At 52.2% G+C, this 17,202-nt stretch overlaps 1 protein-coding gene across 2 annotated transcripts in view; it reads right to left on the bottom strand.

The window, feature by feature from the left end:
• CTIF (cap binding complex dependent translation initiation factor) overlaps positions 1-10,359 on the bottom strand; it is a 146,087-nt gene extending 135,728 nt beyond the window's left edge. For both annotated transcript variants that reach the window (XM_054283461.1, XM_054283462.1), the window contains exon 1: positions 10,285-10,359. The gene's annotated coding sequence lies outside the window, so the exon portion shown is untranslated. The remainder of the gene's footprint in view (positions 1-10,284) is intronic.
• Positions 10,360-17,202: the final 6,843 nt, after the last annotated feature.

The following is a 17,202-nucleotide window of genomic DNA, read 5'->3' as shown; positions in this document are numbered from 1 at the left end:
GTTAAACCCAACCTTCACACAAGAATAGCATCCTACAGACTCCACTGTTTCCTGTGTGCTTCATGCAACCATGAAGTGCCTACACTCACTACAGTTCACTAGCCAAAAACCAGCAGCCCCTATTAAATACACACAAATAATTTTCCATATTCCTAGGTCATGCAGAAGATGTCATGCACAGTGTTGACCTTCAGCCTCCAAACTCCCCTCATTAACATCCTGACCAATGCTCTCATTTGGTTATGTGCTCTGACTTCCCTTCCAGCACATTGAAAACAGTCACTACAGTTCCCTCTGTACTTTTAATCAAAGCTCACCTCTTTTTTTTGTTAAAATAATCGGCTAATCAAACCCATTGCTTCCAAGTAGACATTCCTCCTAATGCTTTAATCAATAGACAGAGCTGTTCAGAAGGCAGCTAATATGGCCTAAGGCAGAGCACAGGATGCTGCGAGGACAGGTTCATGATGTGGCTGTACTTTTTAAAAGAGGAGAAAAAAGATGAACACAATCAAGTCTAAACCCAAGAGAGCTTAGTGGAGTATTTCTAGATGAAGACCAACTTTGTCCTTCCCAGCATTACCCTCACCACCATACAAATATTAATTTTTGATGCCAGACTTCCTAGTGTTATAAAGCAAAGCAGTAAGCGATGCATGCTGGAATTCCCTCAGAAGATCAAAATTGCTCTTAGGGTTTTGAGTATCTGATTTGGGAGCAGAGTGGAAAGATTCTAGAGGGATTGGGAGTTTCATCTCCTTTTTATCTGCCCTTCTCCCCTTTGAGAAAAGCAGAGCTATACTGGCTTCCAGGGTAGAAGAATAATTAACCCAAAACTAATGCACTTGTTTTTTATACATGGGACACCAGAATGCCTGGTATCACTTAGAGTGGCAGATGATTTATCGGCTTCCTTGCAGAGCAGCAGTGTCTGAAAGCCCTGTGGAGAGCAGAGCAGGCAGTGTGTGTCCTCCGTGGTATTTAGCAGCCGTTTCAGCCCTGCCATGAAAGGCAAGCTGGCAGCGGTCCTGCACGGAGCCCGTGTCACCACCCATCCATCACCCACCCCGCCCAGCATCACCCAGGCGAGCAGGGCATCCTCCAGCAGGGCCAGCAGCACCGCATGAGCCACCTCCCCTCCTGGGAGAGCCCATGACATCACTTTCCATCGTTTTTTACAATATGACCAGGCCAGCCCTGGAAATTCCATTTGGCTGATCCTTCCTTCACAGATGTCCGCACGGCCAAGGAGCAGACAGGAGACCTGGAGCTGCCACAGGTCTGGCAGCACGGCCTGCTCTCTGCTTCACTCTGCTCCTGGCACAGGGAAAGGTCCTGCTGAGGGCTCATCCTTCCCCTCTGTGCCCTTCCCTGCCGGAATGAGGTGGGAATGCTCCTGCTGAATGAAGCCAGCATAACTGGAGGTGCTCAAGGAAAAACTCGGCAAAGCCAGCAAGGGATGACTCTGCAAATCAGAGTGGGGGGAAAGGCTGAGTCACTTCCTCCCCCACAGCCCTAAATAGAGAAGAGCGTAAGGAAAATCATTCTCTGAGCTGACAAAAAAGGAAGAGAATCCCCGGTGTAAAAAACAACAAAAAAAAAAGTTTAAAAAAACAAAAATCAAAGTGCACACAGTGACAGCAGAAGGGAAAGGAACAGAAGAGGCAGCCTCCTGCTGCAGCTGTAATGGGGACAAGAGCAGAGAGGGGCAGAACACCACCCCTGGCTCCTCTGGGAACTGGAAGCTCACTAATCACTTGTACCAGCAGCTCCAGCTCCAAGGCAAGCTCATGGACCATGGCTGATGCTGAAAAGCCACTGCAATGCTGCCTCATCCTCTCCAGGTGATGCTGCCAGCCGTGACCTCAGTCCTGATGGGAAACTGTGCTGAGCCTGGCAAGTGTCCAAGGAAGCTTTTGGGGACAGAATTTACCCACACCTCAGCCTGCAAGGACTCTGTGTGAGCTTGTAGGTGATAACACACGGAACATCACTATCAGGAGCAGTCACAGTGTAACACTTGATGGAGAGGAGAGGAGAGGAGAGGAGAGGAGAGGAGAGGAGAGGAGAGGAGAGGAGAGGAGAGGAGAGGAGAGGAGAGGAGAGGGACCTTTAAAAGTTATCTAGCATCATCCAAACACACCCTCCCTGGCAGCATCCCTGCAGCCAACTCCTCCTTTCCTGTGATGAAAATTATTTGTGTTTATTTCCTTAAATGAATTGTAGTGAATTACTAAGGTAATTTGCTTAAGAATTAACCAACCTGCTTGCACCCAGACAGACATTATTTAGGTTTACGACTGATGCAGCCTCTCCTTGCAGACAAGAAAGAATTTACATTTCCCTTTTCTACCCTCTTTCTTACAGCCTGTAAGTTCTTATCTCCAAAATGTGCCCTCCTCTGTCAAATTTGGCTGATATTAGATATTAAAAAAGGTTCTGGAAGAATAGCAAGTGACAGTTAGTCTGAGTGCATAAGCCTCATTTCTGCTCATTCAAAAAAAAAAAAAAAAGCAAGCATAAAAACAGGGGAGAAGCTTCAAAGTGACTGCAGTCAATAAATGAATCTTTCACCCTATGTGACAAAAATATATCTATAAAAAAAAAAACTGAAGCAAGTGCTTTTTCTCAAAATCAATTTTGAGAAAAACAATGTGTGCTCTGCAGATGCTCCAAAATGCAGGATCGGGGGAGGACCAGTGCCCTGAGGTGAATCTTGGCACTAAGAGCATCCTGGCAGGGAGGGATGCTGCGGCTCTGCTGACACTCCACGGGGCTGTGATGCCCTGCCCATGACTGATGCTGCTCTGAGCACCTGCAAAGGCAGGAAAAACACTCATCTGCCTGTGCCTGGCTAGCACAGGGATGGACAGAGCAGGGATGCAGGGAGAGATGGAGAACTCAGCATCCACCACAAGAGCTTTCCAGAAGTGTGTGTTTCATTGCAGAGCTGCTGTCAGGGTGTGAGAAACTGCTGATCTCAAAAGAAGGGGGAAAAGCTGGGAGAGAAAATTGTCCACCACCTCAGCACAGCCTTCATCCACACCTGGGGCCTCCTCTTCCTTTAGAGATCACTGCAGGCATCACAGCCAGGAACCTGAAAACTTCACCTGGTTCATCTTCTTACAAGGATGAAAGGTGCACACGGCAAGAAAAATGCAGAAATCATTTCTCAAAGCACCCCCCGAGCCTCTATGTCCTCCTGTAAAACCTCCTGCTGCAAAAATTACTGCTGCAAATTTCACCATCACCAGCCCAGCTTCCTAAGCCAAAGGAAAATAAAAACAAAGACACCTCCAAGGTGATCGTCTGGCTGGGAAGAAACATTCCCAGAGCCACCCATATCAACGATATGCCCTGATTTAAGGGAATACAATTCCCGTGGGTTCAGGCATACACTCCTCTCTCCTCTCGCTGTGCAAAGCAAACACCTTCTTAAACATAAAACATTGTTATTAACCTCCAGCTGACAATCACAGCACAACCACAACCCTTCCTGCTTCCTTTTCTTCTCCTGCTGAGACACACAACATGGTATTTTTGATGACATGTTATTAAAATGCTCCCTGGCTTCACTGCAGTTGGACACGGCGCCCAGGAGTCCTCTAGCCCCAGGGGATTTGCTTCTGGATGGGTAATACAGGGAAATGCAGCACCCAAAAACAAAGCAGCATTTAGCTTGGAGAAAAGGAGGCTCAGAAGGGACATCCTCGCTCTCCAAAATTCCCTGACAGGAGGGTGCAGCCAGGTGGGGGCCAGACACTTCTTCCAGGTTATAAGTGACATGATAGAGGACATGGGCTCAAGCTGCACAAGGGGAAGTTAAATTGGGTATTTGGAAAAAGTTATCCACTGAAAGGGTGGCCAGGCACTGGCACAAGCTGCCCAGGGCAGTGGTGGAGTCCCCATTCCCAGAAGTGTTCCAAAAGCATGTGGATGTGGCACTTCAGGACACAATTTGGTAGTGAACATGGTGGTGGTACTGGATTGATGATAGGATTTGGTGCTTTTAGAAGTATTTTCCAACCTTGGTGATCCTGATTCCATGATTTGCAGACTGCTGCTTTGGGCTGGCTGGCTGGCCCTAGACTACACCATACACCTGCCAGTGACTGCAGCACACAATTCTATGCAGGATGAAAACGTCCTTTAAAATTTACTCCAGGTTAACTCCTGCAAAATCCCTGACTAACAAACACCAAGGAGAGTTTCTGCAGACACTGCCATCCTTCAAGGCCACCTGCAGAAGCTGGTGGCCCCAAAATGACATCCCCATGGACCACACATGAGGAGTAGCAGCTCACAGGCACAGGTGAGCCCAACCTCTGCAAAGCTGCCCCAGCACCAGGCTCACCCAAGGCTGCTCCACCCAAAACCAGCTCCATGTCGCCTCACAAAGCTTTGGCTTCACAAGAGAGGTGCTCAAAGCTGGGGGCAGCCAAGACCCCTGAAACATCTGCAGTGCATTTCTGTTGTAGCTCAAAAGCACTGTGGTAGCACAGATAGACTTGAGAGATTTAATCAAATTATGTGAAAATCTCAGGGTCACAACTGCGTATTTCATAGAAACATGGAATCCCAGAATGGTTTGGGTTGGAAGGAATCTTAAAGACCATCCTGTTGCACCTCCTGCCATGTGCAGGGACACCTTCCACTGTCCCAGGCTGCTCCAAGCCCCATCCAGCCTGGCCTGGGGCACTGCCAGGGATCCAGGGGCAGCCACAGCTGCTCTGGGCACCCTGGGCCAGGACCTCAGCATCCTCACCGAGAAGCATTTTCTCCTAACATCCAACCCAAATCTACCACCTTTCAGCTTAAAGCCATTCCCCCTTGCCCTATCAGTGCTTGACCTGGCAGCAGACCATCCCAACACTAATTTGGGGGTTCATGGGGTGAGATCCCAAACACATGGTATGGCACAGCTGATGTGAGGGACCCTCCTGTGCCACAGCCTCCCATGCCAACCCAACTGCTCGTGCCCCAGGCCAGCAGCCACCCAACACAACTGGCAACAGCTTGGTTGTGAACACCAGCTTCTCCCAAGGTCCTGGGTGAATGCCAGCCAAGCCACACAGCTCCTGCAGGATTTCAGGAGCTCAAAAGCATTTTTCAGAAATAATTATGAACCCTGCTAATTGCAATTGCATTGCAGGTGCCTGGGCAAGCAAGCTGGTGGCAGCTGTGTCTCCCAGTAGCTTCTGCTGCAGGGCAGGCTCCAGTGGAGGTGAAGCCTCTCCAGGGTGCAACAGCCTGTACAAACCAGTCCCAGAGAGATGAGCCTGCTCCCAAAGGAGGGAGAAGTTGGTTATTTTTGGGTTTTTTTTTTTTGGGGGGGGGTTTTTTTTTGGGTTTTTTTTGTGTTAAGGCCAGTTGCAGTGGGTGGACCTTGGTTGGAATCCAGGCAAACACCAAAGCAGATATCTCACTCCCCTCCACAGCTGGACAGGGGAGAGAAAATAGAGCAAAAGGGTCATGACTTGAGATAAGGACTGTGAGGGATCCCTCCCCAAATCCCATCATGGGGAAAACAGACTTGAATTTGCAGTATTAATTGAATCTATTAACAACACAGTAAGAGCAGGATAATGACAAGTAAAATAAATCTCAAAACCACCTTACCCTCACTCCTCCCTCCTTCCCAGCTCTACCTCCTCCCTTGCTGGTGCAGGGAGACAGGAATGAGGGTTATGACCAGCTCAGAACAAGATGTTCCGGCCACTGCTCAGGGAGAGAAGTCAGAGGGAGAGAAGTCAGAGGGAGAGAAGTCAGAGTCCTCACCCTGCTCCAGTGTGGGGTCCCTCCCACAGGAGACAGGTCTACATGAACTTCTCCAGTGTGAGTCCATCCCATGGGCAACAATTCTCCATGAGCTTCTGCAGCATGGATCATGGGCTGCAGTCCTTCAGGGACAGGCTGCTCCAGCATGGGTTCCCCCTGAAGTCGTATCAGGACACCTGCCCTAGCTTGAGCTCCTGTTTCCACAGATCAGCATATCCCTGCCAGGACCCTGTTCCAGCATTGGCTTCCCAGGGGATCACAGCCTCTCCCAGGCACCCCCTGCTCTGGCGTGGGCTCCTCCAGGGGCTGCAGGTGCGTCTCTGCATCCCCACACCCTCCAGGCTCTGCAGGGGAATCTCAGCTCAGGTGCCTGGAGCAGCTCCTGCCCCTCCTCCTGGCCTGAGCTCGGTGTCTGCAGAGTTGTTCTCTCACATGTTCTCACCCCACTCCTCTCTGACCACAGTAACAACTGCCAGTGACTGGCAACCATTTTATTTTCTTCTTAAATCTGTTATCCCAGAGATGTCACAATCATTTCTGATGGGCTTGGCCACGGGGTCTGTCCTGGAGCTGGCGGGACATGGGGCAAGCTCCTGGCAGCTCCTCACAGAAGCCACCCTGGCAACTCCCCCCATTACCAAAACCTGGCCATGCAAACCCAACAGACCCATTCCAACCACAGGTGAGAAAGAAGAAGCTTGTGGGCAGCCACGTGCACCCTCAGGTCACCCAGGCACAATGCGACACAGGGGACGGGGACACCACAGAGCCACCCAGCCCTGCTTTCCATGCCAGGGACAGCCCCACCACATCCATGCTACCCCACCCATACCCCTCCCCATCCCGGTGGGAATACAGATGTTCTCCAGCACCTCCCCACCCCCTGCACGGATGCAGCCAGGCAGGGGAGGGAGACGAAGCTGAGCCAGCTGCCACAGAGGAGACGCCCTCGATAAATGTCTGCACGTTGTGAAATGCACCTGCAGCAGGTTCCTGGCCGACAGGTGTGGCAGGACTGGTCCTGCAGAGATGGCACAGGCACAGGTTTGGCTCTGTCACCACAGGTTCTCCCACCAGCCCAGAAACCAGGTTCTTCTTCTCCTGGGCCACAACTGCTGCATGCCTGGGGGACAGGGAGGCTGAGGGGTGTGTGTGCAGGACAGGAGACAGGAGCAGTGCCTTTCTGGAGTGAGCACAAGGCTGCTCCCAACCACCCTGGGGTGCCTAAAATCTCAGTGTCACACAGACTGCCTGAGAGGACTCTCCAAGAGCTAACTCAAAGCAGAAAAGTCTCAAATCTATTAATTTTCCATCATAAGTTTTCTGCAATTCATCCATGACAGAGGCATCACCTCCCATTCCTGGCCACTGTTGAGGCACCTCTGCACTTCAGAACGACAATGACAATGCAAAATCCAGCAAACCAAGACTGACCATGGCACAGCTCAAGGCAGACGTGAAAGAAACAAAACCTCTCATTTCAGCAGGGAAGCTTAAACGCACCAAAGTTTTAAGAACATCCAATGTTGCTCCCATTTCAGTCTGAACTGAGGGGGGAACACGCTTCTCTCAGGATCACCAGCAAGGCATCTACGTTGTAAGTGAATATATATACACATATGCAAGAATGTATGTAAATAAATAAAAATAAAATAGCCGGAGTCTCAAACAAACAGAAGATGACTGGTTGGCTACAGCAGCCCTTCATTTCAGAGGACACAGTAATCTGCTAATTGTCCTCAAGTGGCAGAACTGCCCCTTCTCCAAGGAGTTTCACAACATCCTGAGGCATTTATGGAGATTACTCAACAGAAGCCTCAACACTTCCAATCTCCTGTTGTCCTTTCCCCAACCTGATCATAGCCCAAACAGAGTGGCAAAATGTTAGCTCTGAAAAACAACAATAGTGTAACATAAATATCTTAACACTTCTGCCAAAGTGAAAAACAGTGAAATCACTGATGATATTTAATTACTCCATCAGAACGTAAAGGAAGAATGCTGAATGTGTCTCAAACAGCTCTTGAAAAAGCTGCCCCCAGCTTCCACAGAAAACACAGGTCTAGCTGTACTTTTAGCCTCACTCCTGACAAACACACAGGACCCCAAAGGCTCAACTGAGCAGCAAGAACATGAAATTAAATTAGGTTCAGAAGGGTTTTGTTGCTGCTTTGCAGAGATTGTGGGCAAAATCTCAACCAGTGAATCTCAACTACCACAATTTCAGACCCTTCCTGCTGGGGAAAAACCAAGCAGGAGCAAGGATGGCTGCAAGGAGAAACGGGAGAGAGCCACAGACAAATTGGTAAAGAAGGGGAAAGTCAATACAGCACAGTTTGTCCTCACCAGGAGATCACAGCAGAATAAACTCAATCACCCAGTTCACCTCAACATGAAGTACTCCAGAGGGAAAAAAGAGTATTGTTATCCTCATTCAAAATCAAGTGCTGAAGAAGAGACTTCTGGAGATAAAGCCAGCATCCCACCATCTTCCCTTCCACAGTCTGGATGCAGGGCTAACATCCATCAAGCATGTTTCCATGCTTTGCATTCCATTTTTCATGGCTTTTAGGAACCCTCCAGAGACCATTCCCATGCCATTTGTGGATCAGGCCAGAACAAACCCAGCCAAGCCCCTCAGGTACCTCAGCCCTCTTCCAAATGGCATCACAAAGGCAGAGCTGGAGTTCAGCTCATCTCCACAAATTCTCTCCAGTCTTTCATCCATCTAGGTGCTGGGCTTCACCCCCCAGATCACCCAAGACAAATTGCTTCCCTGCATCACCTTCACCTGCAGCAGCACCCAACTGCAGCTCCTCTGCTCTAAAAGCAACCTGAGGTCTTATAAATGATAAAAAAAAAAAAAACCACAGCCTGAGCTTCCCAAAACAGCCACTGCTCGTCTGTGCCAAAGATAACACACTCAGTGCAGGGCAACCACAGCCTACAAATCTTACCCAAGGCTTGAGGGGATCAAATGCAGCACAAGGTTTTGCTCTTGAACCTTGGGCTCAGCAATGGCAGAGAAAAGCCTTTATGAGACTCACAGGGAAAAATAACGTTGGTGGACACAACCGAATGGCTGTTTCCACTCACTGGAGACAAGGTGTGAATATTTGCTAGTCAAGGTCACATAAATCTTAAGCAGAGTGGGAGGTTTCTTCCCCCATCCTGTGTGGCAACCCCTGCCACAATGTGGATGCTCAGATGATGGTCCACCATCAAAAAGCCTTCCCAGGTTTTGTAGAGAAGGGACTATGAAATGATTTGCTCTTATTTTGGCATCTTTGCACTGAAAGACACAACCTGGAAGCTTAATCTATCTTCTGCTTCCTCCCATCTCTTCAATTTCTGTTAACGAAGCTGTGATTTTAACCTTCATCCCACACCCACCTGAGTGGTGGAGGAAGAGCAGAGTGGATTACTGGAGAAGGAATGAATGTGGCACCCATGGGCACGTGGAAATGCCCATTTGAGGGAAGCACACAGGTTCTGGGGCACTGAGAAACAGCACCTGCCCCTTTCCAACCTAATGGCCTTGCTGCTTCGTCCACTGTGGGATCTCATGGGTGGGAATCACCCTTTCCAGAGAAGCCTTACCCAGGGAATGGCCCCGGGAGGTGAACCTTGGTCTCATTCTATGGAAAAACCACTCCAAGGACTGAGTTTTGAGGCACGGGGAGGCCAGTGACACCCAACAACTGTGCCCCCAGAGTCCAGCATTTCTGGGGGCAGCTGCGGCAAAAAACATCCCACGGCTGCCGGCTGCTCCGCTGCCACAGCATCTGTTGTCCCCTCCTGTCACCCACCACGGCCCCCGAGAGCACGTGCAGCCAGAGTGACTCTGCAGGAAAACGATCACCGTAGAACGACAACAAAACCGGGTCCCTGCCGAGCCCTCCGAGCCCGCTACACCCGCACCCAGCCCGGGGGCCGCTCCTGCGGCGGGGTGGGCGCCGCTCCCAGCCGGGACCATCCCAGGGGAACGGCGGGGATGCTCGGCGGGCACCTTTGTGCGGCGGTGCCGCTGTGCGGGCTCTGCCGCCGGCTCTGCCGCCGCGGGGCCGCCGATGGCCGCGGCTGCTGCGGCGGGGACGCGCTGGGCTCCCCGCGCTGCTGCCCACGGGGGGCTCGCCCGGGGCGCGGCTGGGGGGCAGCCCTGCCCTTCTCCGGCCGAACGGAGCGCCCGGGAAGCTTCCAGAGGCGGGGAGCACACCCGAACCCAGCCCCGGAGCTCTCCGTCGGCAGCGCCGCATCCCGGGGGGGCCCCACGGCCACGCACGGGCTGTCACCGAGCGGGGGGCACCCCCCCGAGGCGAGGCCGCCGCGACACCGCCAGCACCGAGACCTGCTCAGAAACCGGCTCCATCGGCGGCACGACCCGCACGCCCCCGCGGGGTTCGCGTCTTTCCGAGGGAGACAAAAGCCGGGATGCGCTCCCCCCGCCGCCCCCCTTCGCTCCCCCCCGGCCGGTGCTGTGTCACGTCCCCCCCGGGCCGCGCTTACCGTGCGGGGCCGGGCGCGGTCAGTGCCCCGCTGAGGGGGTCATGGGCGCGGCGCGGGGTTGCGGGGGGCGCGGGGGGCTCCGGGGGCGCCGCCCGGGAGGACGCTCCGGCTCCGGCTCCGGCTCGGCAGAGGGACGGGCCGGGGCGGCGGGCAGTGACGCGCCGCGCTCCGCCCGCGGCCCGCGCCGGCCCTGACGGGAGATGTAGTCCGGGGCTGCGGCCTGCCCGCCGCGGGGGGGCCGCAGGGCGGGGATCGGACGGGGACGCCCCGAGTGCCGCAGCCCGGCGCCTCTGACGGGAACCTCCCGGACCCCGCAACCTCGGGATCCGGCAGGGACCCCGGGACCCTCCCACCCCCGGGATCTGACAGGGACCTCCCGCCTCTTGCACCGCCGGGGCTCCGAGGGAGACTCCCCCATCCCGCAAGCCGGGCTTTGACGGGGACCGCCCGGACCCCGCAATCCCATAAAGTGACAGGGATCTAGGAGTCCCGCATCCCGTGGATTTGACAGGGAGGACTCCCCCGATCCGGGACTCCGGATTGTGACAGTGACCCCCGCACCCCTCACCCCGCGGGGATCGGCTGGTCCCGTACCCCAGGCCCTCACAGAGATCCCCACATCCACCACCTCCGGATCCCACAGCCCCGGGATGTGACCAGGGACCCCCGTGTCCTGCACGCCGGGGATCTGGCAGGGAACCCCCAGATGCCCAAACCCTGGGACCCTCAGCCAGCGAGTCCCAAACCCTGCGGGGCTGGTGAGAGATCAGCCGGGCTCAGAGCAGCCTTTGGGGCGGTGTTAACCCACCCAAGACAGCGGAGGGGAAAACACCGACTCGCGTGTCCTCACCTGCATCCATCGGGATTCAGTTCAGAGCCGCAATCGTCTCTGACAAAGCAGCATCGAGCTGGGCTTCAAGGACCGGGGATTAAACTGGGCTGAAGAGAAAGAGACTGCAAGGGTTTCACAGAGTCACAGAATGCTGTGGGTGGGAAGGACCTTAAGATCATCCAGTCCCACCCCCTGCCATGGCAGGGACAGCTCCCACTGTCCCAGGCTGCTCCCAGCCCCATCCAGCCTGGCCTGGGGCACTGCCAGGGATCCAGGGGCAGCCACAGCTGCTCTGGGCACCCTGGGCCAGGGCCTGCCCACCCTGCCAGCCAGCAATTCCTAATTCCCAATGTGCCAAAATCTGTGCCTGCCCTGTGGCAGTGGGAGCCATTGCCTGGCTGCTGTCCCTGCCTGCCTTGTCCCCAGGGGCTGTGCAGCTCTCCTGGAGCCCCTGCAGGCCCTGGCAGGGGCTCTGAGGTGTCCCTGGAGCTTCTCTGGTGCAGCTGAGCAGCCCCAGCTGTGCCAGGCTGGCTCCAGAGCAGAGGGGCTCCAGCCCTGGCAGCAGCTCCGTGGCCTCCTCTGCACTGGCTGCAGCAGCTCCAGCTCCTTGTGCTGCTGGAGCCAGGGCTGGGGCAGCTCTGCAGGTGGGCTCTCACCTGAGCCCAGGGGCACAGGGGCAGGATCCCCCTGCCCTGCTGCCCACGCTGGGGATCAGCCCAGGACAGGGGGTTCAGGCTGGGACAGGCCCAGCTCTCACCCACAGCACCTTCTCCCTTCTCCCAGGGCTGCTCCCTCAATCCATTCTCCAGCCAGCCTGTGTTTGTGCCTGTGATTACTCTAACCCTCATGGAGGACCTTGCGTTTGGCCATGTTGAATTTCATGAGGTTTGCACGGGCCCGTTTCTCAAGCTTGCCAAAGTCCTTGTGCATGGCAGATAATCCAAGTGTTTCTATATAAACACACAAAATTCTGGGACAAGAAATGTGAAAATCAGAATTTAAGCACCTTTTAAACGTCTCTCTAGTCCACTGGATCCCTTCAACTCTGGTGCTCAGAGCCACTCAGAAATGTTCCTACAAGCAATTTAAATCACTTTCTGCTTACCACACCAGGCTCTCAAAAAGACTCACCCAACAATCATTCCCCTTTTCTTGTGGTCTGGGTTGTATTCAAGAGGTTAACTATTTCTAACCATGGATTCTTTGTTGCTCCCTGTCTGGTTCTACTGTCACACTCGTCTGGATAAATGGATCACGTTAACGAACATCAATGCAAGGACTGCATCCATAAATTCACCAGAATTGCTGGCCTCTGAAGAAACCTTAATTCTACTTTGACAGCAGAATCGGATTCCCAAGATCTCTCTCCCTGCTGTGCTTTATTTTGGGCCTTATCGTTTGCTGGGCAGGTTGTCATGACAACCTGATATTCACCGGAGGGTGGCTGTAATTGGGAGAGCACATTGTTAATTTAGCTCCAGATTCTTTTTATTTTGTTGTATTTTAAGCAAAGGGGGACTGCCTAGATTTTCATATTTTTATCTATGATCATACTATGGTTTAATTATTAATCTGAGTGCCAATAGCATCTCTCCAGTGACGGCTGAGCTGCAGAGCTCACCAGGGCAGAAAACGGCTCTGCCCACATCCTTTTTTCCCAGCTCATCTCCTCATGCAGCCTCCTCACATCCCCTCCAGCCCCTAAACCAAGAGTCCCCAGGCCCAGGATTTCACAGGGACGCTCCTGCTGTATGGGGGAGAAAAAAAGGTGTGACCTATTCTTGTGTTAATGCTAATTTTTCCGGAATTCCGGTGTCGGCTTTAACCTGAAAACAATTCCTCTCAGATAGTTATTTAGAGCAACTCGCTCTCTGCAGAGAACACCAGCCCATAATATTAACATGTGAACACGCTGACGTGTGGAAATTCAGCTCCTGGATGGGAACAGCAGCTCCTGGCTCCACATGCTGGGACCTCTTTGTGCACCCCATGGCAGGTTCTGGCCCCACATGCTGGGACATCTTCTTGCACCCCACTCCTGCCCCAACAGGCTTGGGGACATCACAAAATGTCACAGAATGCCACCAAGCACTCGCCTGAATCCTTGCTGGAAGCTGGAAGGTGTCAGGACTGGGGACTCTGGATCAGGAGCTCTGGATCAGGACACACGACTTCCAGCCTGAGATTTTTGGGAAATGACCCATCCTGCAGGGCACAGTGTGTGTAGGCGTGTGAGAAGGAGCTGGGTTTGTTTTTCCAGGGGGTGTGGGGGGATGTGGAGAGGTGACACCAGGGTGGCATCAGGGTGGCAGCAGGGTGGCAGCAGGGTGGCAGCAGGGTGGCTAAAGGCAAACCCACAGTGGGGTGGGTGCCAGGCTCTGGAGCAGTGCCGTGTCTGTCGCGCTCCCACCTCGCGTGGGCTGGAGGCTCCCTGGCCACGCTGCTCATGGCGTTCATCATCCACGTGTCCCAGCAGGAAGAAGGGGCAGCTTTCCGGTGACTGAGGACTTTTCTCCAGGAGCTGGCGCGGCTCCAGGTCCAAAGAGCAAAGTGGAGCTGCCGAGCCCATCCCCATGCGGGAGGAGCAGCCCTGCTCCCCTCAGCCCCTCTGAGCTGCTCATCCCAACCTCCTCCTTTCATCCCTGCTTCTGGATTAATCCCGTCACAGCCCAGGAAGGAGTTGGGAAAGGAAGAGGATTTCTGCTTGAAAGGGAAAAGAAAGGAGAGGAGTTGTAAAAGCCAGGGATGGAGGAGGGAATAGAAACATCCTTCTTTCAAGGAAAAGATGCTGTGGCTGCTGTTCTGGGTACCATATGCCAGGTAATAACACGAGATGACTCAGTGTTTGGGAAATTAAATTGGCTCTTTATTAAAAGCATGCATTTAGGGAGGTAGTGAGGTGTCAGGGGAGTCCCTGCATTGCCTTAGCAGAGGGAATTCAGGCAGCTGTCTCACTCCTTATGCTGCCGAGCACGGAGTTCACAAGGTGCTGGGACACAAATCCAGCCTCAGCATCCTCCCAGGGCTGCTCCCAGGGAAGCACTGAGCATCTCTGGGAAGATGTTAGGAGCTCTTCCGAAGCTCTCTCCTACCTCATTCAGTGGAAGCTGTTGGGTCTCTGCCAGTGGGAAGCGCTCCAGCCTCAAGACTTTTGTCCCAGGAAAATAGCAAGAGGCGGAAAGAGCAGCCGGGGACACGAAGGATTTTGAGAGCACAAGCTGGAACTCAAAAAATGCTGTGCCAAACTCTAGTCTTGCCCTGGCAATAGCCTTTAAAATGCCTTAGCAGTGGTGGGAATCTGCTGATTCCAAGGGGAAATACAGAATATTGACAAAGTACCTTGCTCGTAGCTGGGTTGTGCTGGTAGCTTGGTGCCCCTTCTCTACCTTGGAGCAAATCTTGGCCTCACAGAAAGTAGCTGAAGGCAAAATTCAATGTACTGTGTTCTGCTCAAATCATACATCCCCTCTGTGGAATTCTCATTTTTACATACAGGCAGGTACTGAAAAATTAAGCTAAAGATGAGAATTAATTTCTTTTTCCCCAAGTCCTGCCAGCACAGGTGGGATGACGGAGGTGTCTGCCAGGATGGAGGCACAGTGATGAACTCAGTGGGTTTCTAAGAAGTGGCTGTGGCCATTAAGTGCTCAGATGCTCCCTCAGAGACTTCAGCAGGAAAATAAACACTTAAAATAGTTGGCCAACAATCTTCCTGCCAGAATTAGACTGATCCTTATTATGGTTGGGCTGCAGTTGAATTGAAAGCAAATAGACGTCCTTTAAAAACAGAAATAATGGACCCAGTGTAGGAGCAGAGGACTGGAGACAGACGAGGCCTTTATTCCCATTCTGACAGAGCCTGAGTGAGCAGCTCTGCCCTCCTTCCCAAGCATCTGTCCCCCTTCCCAAGGGAGATGTCTGTCTGTGCCTGGGGTCAGGGATATTGGATGTGGAGTTCCAGCAGTCCCTGCTGCATCCAAACCTCAAGGTGTGAGGCAGCCTGGCTGAAAACCTGGAGAGAAACAGAGGTGATGGGGTGTGAATGTGGCCAAGCAGGGTGTTCATGACAAAAGAGACAGCACTGGCCTGTCAGTACTCTCTCCTGTAAAAAAAAAAAAAATTAAAAAATTTGTATGTGTATATATATATATATATATATATATATGCATATATATAGATCAACATATATATAGACATATTCTATATTTACATTTCAGAGCAGGGTACCCACGGGTGAAGCAATGCCTGGCTGTGGTGGGAGGGGAAGCTGGTGGAGCTGGTGTTGAAATGCTGAATGTGGGGACAGGCTCCTTCCCCCACTTCCCCGTTATTTTTAGAAGGGCATTTTTATCCAGCACAGCCATGGGTGCCAAGGCTGTTTGCAAGTCAAGGCTAAATTCACTGCTATTTGGAGGAGGTCTGAAATGGGAATGGCCTGGGTTCCTGGAGATCAGGGTTTGTGAGCAATGATTTGCTCCAGAAATGCTGAAATCCTGCCCTGATGCTGCTTTCCATACTGCAGGTGAGAAGCTGCAACTCAGACCAGCTGGATTTTCTCCTTGACCTCCCATGTAGCTTAAAATAATAGCCTTAATTTCCCATATTTCACATAATTCTGTTGAATAATGAGACTACCTGGACATAATTAATTACTTTCCTCCACTGATTTAATTCACAGCTACATCGTTGGATTTAAGAGGCCTTGGAAATACAAAGTATGATTACCCAGGTAAGAACAAATTACCAATTTAAAGGATTGCTGTGGTTCTAGCCCCGAGGACTTGCAAAGGTCAGGCTGCTGAGGAGGCTGAGCTGAGAGCTGGCAGAGCAGGGACCTGGGGTGGTGATGAAGGATGTCCTTCCACACCAGGCAGGATGGATCCTGTCAGACACCTCCACAGGGTGACAGAAAACATCTCTGACAGGGACATTAATAACTCCAGTTGTGCTGGAGTTCAAATTAAACATTGACAAGTGTGTTTTGCAGAGGCATGGCTGGCCAGAAAATATTACAGCAACCCAGAAATCTCTCTCTTCCTCTGGTTGTAAATGGGATTTTTTTTCCATAATCCCTTACTGTGGATATTAATTGCATCGAAGGATTGTGATGCTGCTTAGAGGGGTGCAGTGGGGAGGAATTGCTAATAGTTGGGGTGGGAGAAGAAGCAGGGGAATTTTACTGGGTTAGGGATGTGTAAAATCCAGAATGCTGGATGGAAGACAACAGCAAAACATTTTTCTAATGTGATTTTCCAGGGAGAAATTAATGCAATCTTTCAAAAAAGGGGGCTTAGAAGGAAGGTGAGGGCAAACTTTTTAGTAAGGCCTGTTGTGACAGGACAAGGGGTGAAGGTTTTAAACTAAAAATGTGTGGATTTAGATTATATATAAAGAAGGTTTACACAATGAGGGTGGTGAGGCTCTGGCACAGGTTTCCCAGAGAAACTGTGGCTGCCCCATCCCTGGAGGTGTTCCAGGCTGGACAGGGATTGGAGCAACCTGGGATAGTGGAAGGTGTCCCTGCTCATGGCAGGGGGTGGGAATGGATGAGCTTCACAGGTCACTTCCAACCCAAACCTCTCCATTATTCTGTGGTTCTGTGCCTTGGCCATTTCATTGCTCGGTATCATACTGTGTACAGGTAGTTATATTTATTTTTAAGCAACTTCTAGTTTCAGAATTCTGCCTGGAATGATGTAGTAGCTAGAAAGCCAAGCTTTGGGCAGGGGCTCTGGCCCTGGGTACATTTTTCACCATGAAAAGGCTGAGGAGAGCAGGCTGGGCACCACAGAGTTGGGATGGCTGCAGCACCTGAGGGCTGGTACTGCCTTGGGGCTGGCAGCCCAGCCCTTGGCTGGAGAAGGGCAAAAAGTGGGTGCAGTTCTGCTTGCCCTGCTGGTAAAGCACCTTCTGAGCTTTCTCCAGGTGTAAACCAACATTGTGTTGGTTTAACAGGGATAACAGCAGCCCTGGGTCAGCAATGACTCTTTGGACATGTCCCAGGAGAGAACCTTCCCTGGGAAAATGAGAAGTGTCTCAGGCTGTAACACTGCAGCCCTGTGCCTCATCTGCTTCAGGGCTGTGGC

This window comes from Melozone crissalis, unplaced genomic scaffold (genome assembly GCF_028551555.1).
Source record: "Melozone crissalis strain CALT ecotype California unplaced genomic scaffold, PUWL_Pcris_2 ptg000036l_1, whole genome shotgun sequence".
In the NCBI taxonomy this organism is placed as follows: domain Eukaryota; kingdom Metazoa; phylum Chordata; class Aves; order Passeriformes; family Passerellidae; genus Melozone; species Melozone crissalis.
This window is presented reverse-complemented; position numbering and strand designations above follow the sequence as displayed.